At 39.8% G+C, this 15,035-nt stretch overlaps 1 protein-coding gene across 1 annotated transcript in view; it reads right to left on the bottom strand.

Annotated features, from left to right (window-relative positions):
- The window catches only part of LOC134207206 (uncharacterized), a 60,282-nt gene extending 45,628 nt beyond the window's left edge, over nucleotides 1–14,654 (bottom strand). The window contains exon 1 of the mRNA XM_062682952.1: nucleotides 14,586–14,654. The gene's annotated coding sequence lies outside the window, so the exon portion shown is untranslated. The remainder of the gene's footprint in view (nucleotides 1–14,585) is intronic.
- Nucleotides 14,655–15,035: the final 381 nt, after the last annotated feature.

Raw genomic sequence — 15,035 nt, 5'->3', positions numbered from 1 at the left:
GTAGTTACGTATTGCTTGCCACCTTGGTCTATTTCAGTTTTATTTAGTTTCGTAAAAAGAAACACTGGAGACAGACTTGATTATGCCATTCTATATAGGGACATTTTGTATTAATCATTACTCAATTTAGAAATCTCTTGTGTATGATGATTAAGTCATCTGAATATCTAAAAAAAAACGCAGTTTAGATGCCAAAAGTAATGGGACAAATAAATGTTGTCTCAACTCGGACACGTAGATTTGTTTTTCTCTATTCATAGTAACTAGTTGGCTGCAGCTTTATAAATTTGGTAAATAATCTAAACATGTAGCTTGTACTTTGATCGTGTTTCGCACGTTCTCTCAATTTGTTACAAAAAAGTGATTACTCATTTCTGTCCAGTTGCCCAAGCATTTAACGATTTTCAACGCAATTGGATTATTATCAAATGGTGTAGGTGAATATTCGAAATGCAACAATTTTGCTCATAAAATATGAACTATAATCGTTTCAAATCCTTACAACTAGGGTTTGGATTCATATTTTTGCTCAGATTTATAACTAAACACGAAATAAATTAACTTTAAAAATGTGCAGTTAATATAGATGTTAGAGGAAAGCAATAAAGCGTCGATGATTTGGAGAAATTAGCAATGTGTTAACCAATTATGTACTGCAAAAGAAGCATCCCGTTTCACGACACGGAAGTCAAAATCGTGAAAGAATATGAGCGGTCGCAGCGGTATTCCTGTGGAAGAAAAGCAGGTTCTTTTCTATCTAATTCTCGAAGCAACATTTTTATATACATTTAATTATCTCGAAAGTTTAATAAAATTTTATAAAAAGTAGTCCGTCAAAGATGGGACGCCAAACACGGTTGGTTAAGACGTATTCTGCACGCCAGCCAAACTGCCAACAATCAACAGCCAATAATCTTTTGAAGAATTTGATTATTCCGGAGACCATCATCACATAATTGACATTGTTGAGGACATTCTAAAATAACTGGGACGAACGAAATGTGAATGTGTAGAATCCAGCCAGAATTTCATTCTGGATAAGTCAGCTGTCTCTTCAAAGGCGAATTCCAGAATTTACATGTAGGTTGGTCTATTTCGATCAGATTAGGATGGAGTAGTTTGAACATATCTTTGAGTTTGCAACCCCTGGACCATTAAGTAAAATGTTGTTTTTAATGGAAACTCATCTCACCTGCTTTTAAGAAGTTACTTGAACGAAAAGTACTCGCTTTTCGTGTTTATGTTCAATTGTCATACCGAAATATTTGCAGCAATGCACTTAGATCAATTCTCTGACCCATAATTGTATTCTAATGATTTTTATTACCTTTTCCGTTAAATTCACCAGTTTTGGTATATACAAACATGCGGACCCCAAAACAAATGATTAGGAAAAAAACTTTTAAATCGGTCTCATGTTTGTGAGTTAGATCGTCAGAAGGACACCTAAATTTATTTTTATTTATATAGAAGATGTTTTGAAAACCAATGCACATAGAGATTTGATCTTCAAAATATACGGTGTGATTTTGATCCCAAAAGATTGTCCTTATCAACAGTTTCCGTGAATGTGGATTTATTCTTTGTCATGATCTTAAATTATTGAGTAAAGGCGTTGAATTGCCATTTCAGAGATGGTGAGTTTGATTCTGGTTGACTACATTATTTATCTTTGTGGTAGGTGGAAATTTGATGACTTGACTCATAGCTTTGGGTGCACTGTCATTTGGCTGAGAGCAAGTGCACCAAAAGTTTCATGAAGTCATTACTGAAATTCTACTCTACCACACAAGACAAGGCAGATTGAGTTAGCATTGATGAGCTGAAAACGTTGGGGTCCATACGTGACATCTGAAAATATTCACGCTATTTACATACTACGCTTGCTCACCGTTGCAGAATGAGGTTCGGCTGGCAAACGGAAAGCAATGCTGAGGTCAGATGACGACCAAGTACGATACTATAGCCAAGTCCAGTACGGCATTGAGCCGACGGGCATGTAATGGTTCACTTTGTTGGTCTGTGTGAAGATAGGATGCCAATGAGTGACGGGTAGTCATTGACGTGGGTTTTCGCTGGCTGGCGACTAGGCAGAACAGTACGCTGAACACTGATTCTAATGAACTCGTTGGAGATTTTCAGAGCACGCAAACGACCTTCACGGAAGAGAAAACGGTGGTACGCTCTGGCAGGTTACGATAGTGCAAACGGCCGCAGTTGGAGATTGATGCGAATTGGACCCGGGTGACAATCAGGGTGACAACCAGTGCTACGTCTGTTTAGGGTCTCGACGTGATCGAGCTTTTTCTGGAAAATCAAGATTTGGCTTTGCCGCGCTCCTTTATATCATGCCTTGTTCGCCCGTGCGGTGCTGAGCGATGGTTTGAGCCATTTGGCCGAATGCCGTTTGCCGAATGCCATTTGACCGAAAGCATCTTTGGCCGAACGCCATTTGCGAAGCGTTTGCGAATGTTGAAATACGTTTCCTCATGAAGGAGAAGGAAGAAATGCAGGAAGAGGAAGAAGAAGAAGAAAGAAGGAAGAAGAAGAAGGGAGAAAGAAGAAGGAAGAAAGAAGAAGGAAGAAAGAAGAAGGAAGAAAGGAGACGGAAGAAGGAGAAGAAGAAAGAAGAAGGAAGAAGGGAAGAAAGGAGACGGAAAGAAGGAAGAATGGAGCAGGAAGAAGGAAGAAGGAAGAAGAAAGAAAGGAAGAAGGAAGAAAGAAGGAAGAAGGAAGAATGGAGAAAAAGAAGGAAGAAGGAAAGAGAAGACAGAAGGAAGAAAGAAGGACGAAGAAAGAAGGAAGAAGGAAGAAAGAAGAAAGAAGAAGGAAGAAGGAAGAAGAAGAGAAAAGAGAGAAGGCAGAAGGAAGAAGGAAGAAGAAAGCAGGAAGAAGGAAGAAAATATAGGAGAAGAAAGGAGAAGAAGGAAGAAGAAAGGAGAAGGAAGAAGGGATGAAGAAGAAAAGGAAGAGAAGAATGAAGAAGGACAAGAAAGATTGAAAAAGAAGAAGGAAGAAGGAAAATGAAGGCAAAGAATAAGAAGGAAAAAGGAAGAAGAAAAGAAAGAAGAAAGAAGAAGAAGAAGAAGAAAGAAAGAAGGAAGAAGGAAGAAGAAGAAAGAAGAAGGAAGAAGGAAGAAGGAAGAAGGAAGAAGGAAGAAGGAAGAAGGGTGAAGGAAAAGGAAGAGGAAGAGGAAGAAGGAAAAGGAAGAATGAAGAAAGAAGAAGGAAGAAGGGAGGAAGAAGTAAAAGGAAAAAGGAAAAAGGAAGAAGGAAAGAAAGGAAGAAGGACAAAGGAAGAAGAAATAAAGAAGAAAGAAGAAGAAAAACCAAATTTATCCACCGGTGGTGATGATTTTCTCGAGTTCAATATGTTGAATTCGAATAAATTTGTAAATTCAGTTTATTCCTACATTTCGGCGATAAAAGAGTGACAATTCTTGTACGTTGCTTAAATTACTGTGGGTTACCCGGTTGCGCCACGCTAAAATGATTAATGATTCAATGTGCATTTTGTATTTGTTGATTAAAAAATAAAATATAATCCAAATTGCTTGATTTATTATAAAACAAAAACAAAGTGTCCAACTAGGAAATTTGCTCCGTCGAATGTAACTAGTTGCACTCGAATCTGTCAAGCCCTTCTATGAAACGCGTTTAACAAAAAAAATATTTATGGTCTAGCTACACACTTTTGGAGTGAAATATAGCCTTCTGGTCAACTTTCTTGTTGTAGAGAAAGGCAAAAGGAAGTGACGAAGGACCACTCGTAAAATGAGGTCATTTTTTAACTAGATGGCCTGAACACCGTAGCGATCTTGCCCATACTGTTGGCCCTAGATCAACTGCTCACAGCCGTCGTATCAATCTAATCATTATCATAATTCTATGACTTCCGAGTATTATAAATCATTAGTTTCATGTACAGTGAACCGGGATTTGGTCCGAATAGCAATTATCGATTTTCATGCATGGTTTGCTGGCGTACGTGAGGCGGTCCCGTTATGAAGTTGACGCCAGACGCCACCAGCAAGGACAAAGAAGAAGAGCCCAACGCGAGAGCACCGCAGCAATGACGACTTGACAACATGACGCACGCTGATTGCACAACCAATCAGGAAGCAGATGCATTCAATGACATGTATGTGTACCAATTGTCGCAATAGTTAGAATAACTATTTTGAAAAATATGGCATGCACGAAAACCGAAAACATTAGCCACTTTTCATATAGTAATTTTAACCGATTTTTTCGCAACAAGTAGCATTGACGGGGACAAACTTAGTTGATCACTATTGAATTTCAGAAAGAAAGAAAAACAATTAATTAATCACAGTTTTCCATCAACATGTTTCTTGTTTAGAAACACAAAATACTATCTTTTACAGATGTTTGGTGTTAGAGACCAGTAACAGTTTCTTGTATTTCAGTCCATCGATGTCGAGATTTTCTTAATTTTCATCTTATATTAGTCTTCTGTTTAATTTAAATTTATTTTAGTGCGGGGTTTTCTTTTCACAAGTTGACACCCAGATGAAAACGCTGAAACATCAAAAAATCAAAGTTATTGCTTAATTTAAAGCTATAGCCGACGACGTGCCATTACGATACGGGGATACATGTTAAGACAGAGGCCTGAAAAGAGAAACGCGAATAGGTATGTGCCGCCAATCGAACGTCAAAAAACAGCAGCCAATCGAGCAGGACCTGTCAAGCAGCCAAAATGTTTGGCTCAAATACGAAAACAGCTAAATTCGATTTTTGCCATTTTCAATAAACAAGATTGTTTTTTACAAGTTTGTAAATATGTTAGTCATTAATAGATTATGAAATGAAACTCCATTGTTTATTGGATTCTATTGTTATATGATGTGGACACATAAAATAGCGGATTGTGAGATTTTATCTGCATAAACAATTTCTTCCTTTTCATGTGTTGTTCTTTGATGAAGAGGATTGAATGCAGTGTTGGCAGAGTCATATTTTCTATCCGCGTTTCTCTTATTCAGGCCTCTACTTAAGACATCTTTTGCAGAGATGCATAAGGACGGTGTGGGGGAAAATGAACCACGAGCTCGCCCAACCTACGCGAACTCAGTATCCGGAATGTAGCTGATGCTGGAAGGGTACGATGGGCAAGAAATGTTTCAAAAATTACGGACAACAACCCTGCAAAAGTAATGCTTGTTTCCGTACCTGCAGGTACAAGAAGTCGTGTATGCAGCGAAGGTAGGTGGACCAAGTAATAATCGATTTGGTGAGCACAACCGAGGATGGAGAGATGTGGCCCAACCGTCGAATTGTTATCTGTTTTGTAAGCTAAATGAATGAATGAATAGCCAATTGGACATTAATAACAATGTCAGCCATATCACCTCTCATTCATATTTTTCATTTTGATGGATTTTCTAGGTGCGAAAATCGACCACCATTTCAAATTACGTAAAATCAAAGCTTACGAAATTGTTGGTAAAAATAGCGCATCTAGCTTCCATTTGTGTTCAATGCATTATGGAGTATCTTTGTGCAATTGACGACTTTTGTAAATCAACAACAACAATAACTGGCATATGCTGCCTGATACATGTCGGCAATTGTTTAGCTAGGTAGGATCAACACATGTTCGGAAAGCCCCAAGATGATCTAAACAAAAATTACTGTATATTTTCGCAATTATTTAACATCTCAATACTTCTCAACATTCCGTGCACTTATTGAAGTTTTTCATTTCCCTGCTTCTTCTTCTTCTTCTTCTTCTTGTTCTTCTTCTTATGGGCATTACATCCCACACTGGGACAGAGCCGCCTCGCAGCTTAGTGTTCATTAAGCACTTCCACAGTTATTAACTGCAGGTTTCTAAGCCAAGTTACCATTTTGCATATTTGCTAGGTCCATAGCTATGAAGCATAAGCATGAGGTCGAAACAAAGGAGAGCCTGTTGAACTGAGCAAAATTGGAACGGAAGGATTATACCTAAATTAACAAATCCCTTAGGCGAAGAAAACACATCCTTGTATTCATATTTCCGGCATCGATCCAGTTACACAATTACATCAAATTTTAGTCACACATACACTAGCGGCATCTGTTGTTCTACCTACTTGGGCAATCCCGAACCAGATGGTGGTAGTGAGTAAATGTCAAACTCGAGCAAAATCGATTTGCGCGCACGAGTAATCACTTGGTCAACAATGGTTATTTAACTTCATCGGAAAATCACTGACGATGAAAAATTCTGAATGTTACATTTGTTTGTCTGTGGCTCAACAACGACATCGGACCTCGCCCAACGAAAAAACTTTCGTTCGAAGGCATATTTTCCGAACGGCACAAAATCACTGACTTTATTTCGATACACCACACAATTTAAAAGGAATTACCATTCATTTCACTAAGGTTCGCTCAGCAGTGCAATATTTTTACAAATGTTTATAACTTCACTGTCTTTATCGTCACTATCTTCTCGAGTACCATAGTGCAAGAGACCTGAGTTACGTTGGCTAATCGCCTTATCATTCAGTCGAGAGAGTTTTGGAGAACCGTAATGTAAAAATGTCAAGTTGCTAACGTTTGCGCAGCAGAGCTACGCCGAAGGCAGGCTTTACGTTTTATCTTGAAGCATTCTATATACCACTATTATGACGCTTTGCAAAATGCTGTCAGTTCAAATTTTGCTCTTTATTTTGTTCGAACTAAAACCAACGGTTATAATGGGTGTCCAAGATGCCCTTCCATAGTATACTAACGGCGGCTCCCAATTTTAAATTTTTATGCAGCACCTGAATTTCCTTTCACTGTTGTCCCCCAGTCGGTGATTTGTTTATTTAGTATTTTTAATCCATCTGACAGAATCTTTAAATGCTACAGAACGTAATTTCGGTCTAAATACTGACGCAGACATACCAAACTCAAGCAAGTGAGCCACATCATTGCAATTATTATGGAGGACATCGGTTCTTATAAAGGCCATATAAAGACCGATGAAAATATGCACTCAGCAGAAAAAGTGGATTACAAGATGCAACCTGGCGGAAGTTTGAGCGATGATAAACAAGGCCGCGATAGAGCAAGCCAGAACCAAGGCGGTCAAGAACGAGTCCGCTCAACGTATTCGGCTATAGAAAGGTATTAAACGCTGCAGACGGGACGAGCAAACGTAGGTGGACTCCTGGCCGAAGAAAAGGAGAAAATTGTAACAACTTGCGATATTCGCCTCCTCTACGATATATTATGACGTCTGAGTGGAGCAAGAATGAATTCTAGGATGCCGGGACAGGTAATACACCTGCCCAACTGATCAGCAAACCCTGCTTCAAGCATTTCGAATTGCTTCAACATATCGATAAGGTGCGACGGATTATCGCGTCAACTCAAGCTCCATCCCAGGAGATGAGCCGAATATATATGACACGCGCTCTTCCGGGCAGTGGCAGGGCGTCTTGATAAAGTTCAAAGGGATCTAAAGTTATCCTAAATCGGATACAGCAGAAATAGACACGACCCTCCGACGATAGCATGATTCCACCCCAAAGATCACCTGTGGCCTATATTGTCACGCTTCATATTATCCTGTGAAAGTATTATCCTGTGAAAGTCGAATTCATAGAGTCCCTCTATTTGGTTAACTATCGACAAAGCTTTCGATCGTCTGAACCACGAAAATGGTTGGGCACCCGCAGACGCAAAAAGTTTCAGACAAAGTCGTTGGCCTCATCGAAGCGCGGTACGAATTTTTCACTGCAGAGGTCTACATAACGCAGCTTTGTCTGATCCCATCTGGGTAGTCGCCGGAGTGAAGCAGAATGTATTCCATCTCCGCTACTGTTCCTTGTCGTAATCGGCGAGATCATGGTGGGTGCGATTAGCCGTCTATACAAACCGTGGCTGCTGGCATATTACTATGGCGCATCTAAACGACATTTCAACACTTCGCAGTCAGCGTTGAGCTTAACAGGGTGGCTACAAGACGGTAGACTAGTCCAAGACTACACGCAGCAGCTGGAAGTTGCACTCCCAATGAAGAAAGCAGCTAGGCGCAGCTCCTCCTTGAAGATGGCTGGGAGATAATAGATCCGGCCCCCTGATAAAAAACGACTGGTATGATGGCTGCAACATCACATGAGGGCAAACGAAACACGATACAAACGAGCGCAGAACGGATAAAACTCGATTTTTGGAGAAAGCGTCAGGGAAAAATGGAGACCGTAAAGAGACGAGCAACTGAACCGCGCTAATAAGGCACAAAAGTTCTATGACAAGGTAATTTATAGCCTATATTTCGGGGATTAAACCACCCGACTTAGACATTAATTTACTATGTTCGAAAACTCATATGTGAATACTTACATTATGGAAGATAATGATTTGGAAAATGTGGAGGTAACCACTTTCCTTTAGATGGGACTCGAACTTCTTCTTCTTCTTATTGGCATTACATCCCACACTGGGACAGAGCCGCCTCGCAGCTTAGTGTCTATTAAGCACTTCCGTTATAACTGCGAGGTTTCAGCGTTACCATTTTCGCATTTGTATATCATGAGGAATACGATGATACTTTTATGCCCAGGAAGTCGAGACATTCAATCCGAAAACGCTCTAGACCGGCACCGGAATCGAACCCAGCCACCCTCAGCATGGTTTTGCTTTTAGCCGCGCGCGTTCACGCACGCTAAGGAGGGCCGAGGACTGAACCACGACCCTCAGTACGCTAGACTGGTGCTTTAACAACTAAGCTACGAAGCACCTTCGTCGCTTCGATCTAGTGGCTACTGAATGAATGAGCCATTCATTCAGAGCCACTCATATTTTCAAATCATTATCTTCCACATAATTTAATATTCACATGAATTTTCAAAACATAGTAAAAAAATAATTTAGTATACATTACTTTGTGTATTAACAGAATTAAGTTTCACGCTAAATATTGAACATAGAGCAATGGACAAAGTTTGTAGATAAGACATAGTGAAATCCACCATAAGCACTTTTCGAATTAGCCTCTGGAATGAGTTATTAGGCTAAGATAATGAAATGATAGTTCAATCTTGACAATCTCAATCAATCACATTGATAAAGATTTTAAAAATGTCAATCAATCAATTCAAATCATTGGATGACAACAGAGCACTCCTCCAACATTACGTTAGCAGGGCAAGTAATGGAAAGGAAAAATTTCATTCTTGGCAGCCAGTTAACGCTTGGTGGAACGAGTTTCGGAAATATGGAAATCCAATCAGTCAACGCACCAAATTTCGAATAATCAAATCAACGAGGAATCTATGTTGTTAACGAGATTTGTGTATCAGCAGAGGTCAAGCAGGAACTGCGTCAAGTATTCGTAAACCGATGTCTACGTTTAAAATTCGGCTTGGGCCTCACAACTCTGCGTGAGAAAACCATGAGGCTGAACCAGTGTCGGACGCAAGGTTTCAGAAAAATTTGCTCGTAAGCTCGGCGAAAAATCAAATCGCAAGTTCCACGAGGCAGTCAGTATTGATACCACACAGAGAATCAACGAAAAGGTGGTTTGATGTGGAATGCCAAAGAGCGACAGATGAGAAAAACCAGGCCAGGAGCCTCATGTCCGTAGCGGCTACACGACAAAATAGAGAACGATATAACGAACTAAGGGTAGCTGAGATAAAACTCCACCGGAGTAAAACACGGAGCCGAAGTGAAAAGGCTGTTCGAGAGCAAGAACGGTAAGGCCGCCTGGAAGGATGGAATCCGGCCGAGTTTCTAAAAGTTGAGTGCGCGACTAACGAACAATCCACAAGTGATTGAAATGATTTGGGAAGGAGAAGAAATGCTTTCAAGCTGGCTTGATGGCCTATCTACAAGAAAGGGCACAGACGCGATTGTGCTATTTTTCGATGCATAACACTCCTCAAAACCACCTACAAGGTAATCTCCCGAATTCTGTTTAGCAGACTGCGTCCGTTTGCGGAGACCTACAAATAAACGGAACCATCCTCAGCAAGTCTTACATGCTTCTTGGTTTTGCGGATAACATCTACATCATTGGTGTAGATGGCAGATCAAAGGAAGAGACTGTGCTTTCTAAACAGGAGACTGTAAGAATAGGCTGATAAGAAACTCTCAAAATGAAGTACCGGTGACTTGCAAAGAACGAGGTGAGAAAGGATGGGATGCGAATTGAAATTTGTCGACGATTTCATGAAACACCTGTTCATGTGATAATGACCTTTCCGTCAAAAAACTTTATTCGCCTAATCGATTCTTTATATTATTTAGGTGAAATAGGTATTTAATTTTTTTAAAATCACAAACAAAAACTGAAAAAGTGCTGCATGTATGAACCGGCCTGGAAATTCACCCGATTTTGTTCAAAATCAGGCCCATCTTAAAAAACCCAATATCCACCGGTGGTGATGATGCCTTTCTCGATTCAGTATGTTGAATTCAATTATTGTTGTAAATGCAGTGCTTATTGCCTACTTTCACGATAAAAAGATTTGGTGCAATTCTAGTCGTTGCCTAAAATTACTTACCGGGTTACCATGGTTGCGCCACGCTAAAATAATTAATGATTCAAGTGCATTTGTGTTTTGTTGATTAAAAATAAATATAAACCAAAATGTTGATTTATTATAAAACAAAACAATAGTGTCCAACTAGGAAATTTGCTGTCGAATGAAACAGTTGCACTGAATCTGGCAAGCCCTTCTATATGAAACGTTTAACAAAAAAATATTTATACGGCTACATACACACTTTTGAGTGAATTATAGCCTTCTGGTACAACTTTGTTGTAGAGAAAGCAAACACACTTTTTCATTTGTAAATTTTTAAAACTTGCAGGCATCGAAAAAAATTGGTTCTTAGGATAGTTGACCTTAAAGGTCAGGATGACACTCACCTCGTTCAAAGTGCTCGTTCTCAGTAATGTGCTGGCGATTTCATTTCATAAACAGAGATTGGTATGGGCCTCCTTCCTACACCTACATTAAATGAGGTTAAAAAGCTGTTAAAGAGCTGAAAAACAATAAGGCTGCGGGAAGGACCAGCTCCGCGCTAAACTTCTCAAACATGGCAGTGATAGCTTTATGAAGTTCTGTCTGTCGATATGGGAGAGGAAATGCCTGCTAGCTGGTTGACGTGGCCCTATTTGCCTCTCTAAGAAAGGGCACAGCTGGAGTGTGCCAATTACTGAGGAATAACCCTCCTTAATTCGGCGTACAAAATTATGTCCCGTATTCTGTTCAACAGATTGAGACGTTAAAAGCCCTCCTGGCGAATACCAAGCAGGTTTTCGTGAGGGCTGACCAACGACGGATCAAATGATTACCTGAGACAAATCCTTGATAAATTCGGGAGTACAACTTAGACAAATCATCTTTTATTGATTTCAAGGCGGCGTACGATTCAGTGAAACGGAATGAATTATGCAAATTAAGCTTGAATATGGTTTTCCGGCGAAACTGATACGGCTTGATTGTATAACGTTGGACGGATCGAAATCAAGAGTAAGGGTTCGGATGAAATATCGACGTCATTGTGACCAGATGGATTAAGCAGGGATGCACTCGAATCCATGCCATTATAGCGCTCGAAGGAGCGATAGGGCTGGTGCAAAAGCGGTACCATGATCCAAAATCGCATATGCTCCTGGGATTGCGGACGATATCGATATTATCGGAATCGATCGCTTCCGTGGAAGAGGCTTTGCCTTTAAGAGGAGACAGCAGGGAATGGACTCAGATTAATACCAGCAAAACAAAGTACATGGTCGCTGGCAATCAATGTGGTTCATTAGTGGTGGTGGTAGCGAAATGGGGCTAGATGATGAAAAATTTGAAGTGGAGAAATTTGTGTATCTTGGAACAAGACGTGCGATAATGATGTTACCGCGAGGTGAAAAGGCGTAGCAGCTGCAAATAGGGTTTATTACGGACTTCGTAACCAGCTAAGTCCGTAGTTCTGCAAACGAAAACAAAACTCGCGCGGTATACTCTCTGATTCTTCCGGTGGTTTTATACGGCCATGAGACATGGATGTTAGAGGAGTGATCAGAGCTCTTAGTGTTTGAGCGTAAGGTGCTGCGGACAATATTGGCGGTAAACAGGAAAACGGTATCTGGCGGCGTCGCATGAATAGTACCAGGTGTATAAAGGGCTGGATATTATTAACCTTATACAACACGGCAGACTACGGTATGCGTTGTTCGTATGCCGGAAGAACGTCAAGCGAAGATAATATTTAGTAGAGAACCCGGAAGAGGCCGCAGGTTCGTGGAAGGCCGTACACGATGGCTTTTGCAGTTGAAGAGGACCGAGAGCGCTCAATGTTCAGGGCGACTGGAAGCGATTGGCCAGGATCGAGTCCAGTGGGGAAGGATACTCCATTCGTGTAGGTTCATTGAAGAGCTGTAGCCCATCAAGTATCAAGAAGTACCAAGTGTACAAAAATTTAGACATCGCAGACTGATAAATAAGACAGATGACAGTGGGCTGGACATGAGCGTATGCGAAGAGAGACCAACCAAAGTGTTTAGCAGAGAACCTGAAGAGGACGTTGGTTCGGTAGACCCGCACTCGCTGGCTGTGTGCAATCGAAGAAATTGTGCGTGGCCGGTGCAGAAATACAGCGATTGACAGTCCAAGAACAAGCAACCGAAGATGATATTACATTGGTTGCTCCGGACAACACGAAGGAGTGTTTTTATTTTAATATAAAAATGTGTTTAAAAATAGGATTAAGGCTCTAAGTTTAAGGTGCAATCTGTAATAGTTTTTAATACTTTCGAGACGTGTGGTAACAAATAAATAAATAAAATAAGATTTTTTCCAAGAATATCAAACAATGAAATATTATTATACTAGCTGATCCGGCGAACTTTGTCTCGCCAAAACTGATTCCTGACACAATTTTCGCGTACGCAATTTGTCTAGAAAACAAATAGGTTTTAAAAAATATTTTGTTTTTTTAAGTATATACAGATAAGCAAAATTTGAAATTCATCAAAATGTACGAAAACCATTTCACCAAAGAGATTGGGTTGTTTTTCAATTTTTTCATGTTCATCGTAAATAGAAGAAGAAAATGATTATAAATTTTCAAAATTGAGCTGCTCTATTCTGAGTCATGCGTGGTCGTACAAATGCCAACTTTGTTTATATCATATATAAGTTATATTATTGAAGGGCTGAGACTTTTGAAACGCAGTTTGGTACATAAAACTGATAACATTATTGTCAGTTTCCTCGATTTCTACAGAGTCATATATTTACATAAGAGTAATGACGGATGAATTTTGTTCCGACAATGTCGCCATTCATACACTCTTCATTACTACTCTGGGTTTCTAAGGGTCTTATTTGGTCGATTGTTATTTACATTTCAACAATATGGCATCAAATAAATAATGACGTACCACCACAGACTGAATTGAATTGTATTGCCTCCTCTTGCTCTTTCTTCCTCGAAGGCATACGTTACGAAGTTTCAACCGATTAGCTACTGCAATCATATGAACTGCTTAAAATTGTTCCATCATTTCAATGTATTTTAAAACGACATTCAAGCTTGTTCTTCCAACGGTCGTGTCTGAATTTTGAATCATATCATATTTTGAATACAGAATTCCGGCGAACATATTTCAATAGGCCGTTATCCAGGAAATCTCGACTGTAATTGTCTAACACTCCCATATAACACAAGCCATAAAAGCCAGACCGAAAGTATCGATCCAGCAAAGACGTCTCGAGTTCCTTCGCCAAAATGACCATGTGCCATTGTTTCCATTTTTCTTAGTCACGCATGATTGCTTTGTCACACCTGCTGGTTGCCCAGCTGCGAGCAGGCAGTTGGTTATGATGTATGATACGTACATAAACAATTTCCATATTGAAGGGCGGTCGCCAGGCTAAATCCATTGAAGCACATCATACGTGGTTCGGAGGAACAAAATACACACAACGGTCGATGATTAGCACTGTGTCACAAATGGAAAAGAAAACTATGGAACTTTTATAGGTCATTGTCCAAATTGTTCAAACAGTTCGAACTATGATGAAAACGTCCATTAGGTATAGAGACCTTTTACTCATTGCAAATTGTAATTCAAATACAGGCCTTTTGTACATTTATGTTCAACACGTGAACAAATGGCACCTGAAACTCCATGTTTGCTGGGTTTGTTTATGATTTTTGTTACTTTAATTTTAAAGCCTGCTTTCCATTTGTCAAATAACATACTTACAATCGTAAGAAAGGAAGATTTTTTTACATTTAAATTACCATACCCCCTTTAATTGATTGATATCTCATTAGGTGGACGGACTTTCGCTGTACGGATTTCGGTTATTCCTTGCAAATGGACTTTAATTTAAATAAGAATTTGAAGGTGTATGGCGAATGTCCACGTTCATACAAATTTTAAAATTTATGAGAAAGTGTCCATGGGGGAGCGGTATCGAAAACTGATCAAAACATGTCCACGTGGCATATGGGGAGCCCATAACAACATACTTGTTTCTTTAGCATTTGTTGTTTAGTTTTTAAATTCAGCCGTAAATTTTTCGTGTGTCTTACAGTAGAGTGTTTGACTTGACAACTCTCCCTACCCAGATTCTCCATCTCTGAAGTGCCTCAGTCGAAAGCTTTCCTCCAAATCTGATGTGCATCTGTTCCTCAAATTCCGGTTTATTAACTCGCCGCTGGCGCTGTGGTTTAATTTATGCACTAGATTCTCGAAAATCACGCTCACGTGTAAACACAGTGGAAATGAGAAAAGCGTAAAATAAACAATTATCTTACATGACTGACCATTTGCTTTCGTTGCTATGTGTGTGTTTTTCTTTTGATGCATCATTCATCACTGTCTGCTGGTAGAATACTTTCTTATATGACGGAAGATGAGGCACGCCATCACTTCAAATGATAACGATACTTTGTTGGTTTTGTTTATTGTGAGTGATTCGCTTATTCACGCACTTCAGGAACGTATCTATAGCTAGAAAATATCACATTAGCAAGTCGCGCAATCCAAACTCACAATTATCGATCCACATTTG

This window comes from Armigeres subalbatus, chromosome 1 (genome assembly GCF_024139115.2).
Source record: "Armigeres subalbatus isolate Guangzhou_Male chromosome 1, GZ_Asu_2, whole genome shotgun sequence".
Classification (NCBI taxonomy): domain Eukaryota; kingdom Metazoa; phylum Arthropoda; class Insecta; order Diptera; family Culicidae; genus Armigeres; species Armigeres subalbatus.
The sequence above is the reverse complement of the archived record's forward strand: the minus strand, read 5'-3'. Positions and strand labels throughout refer to the sequence as shown.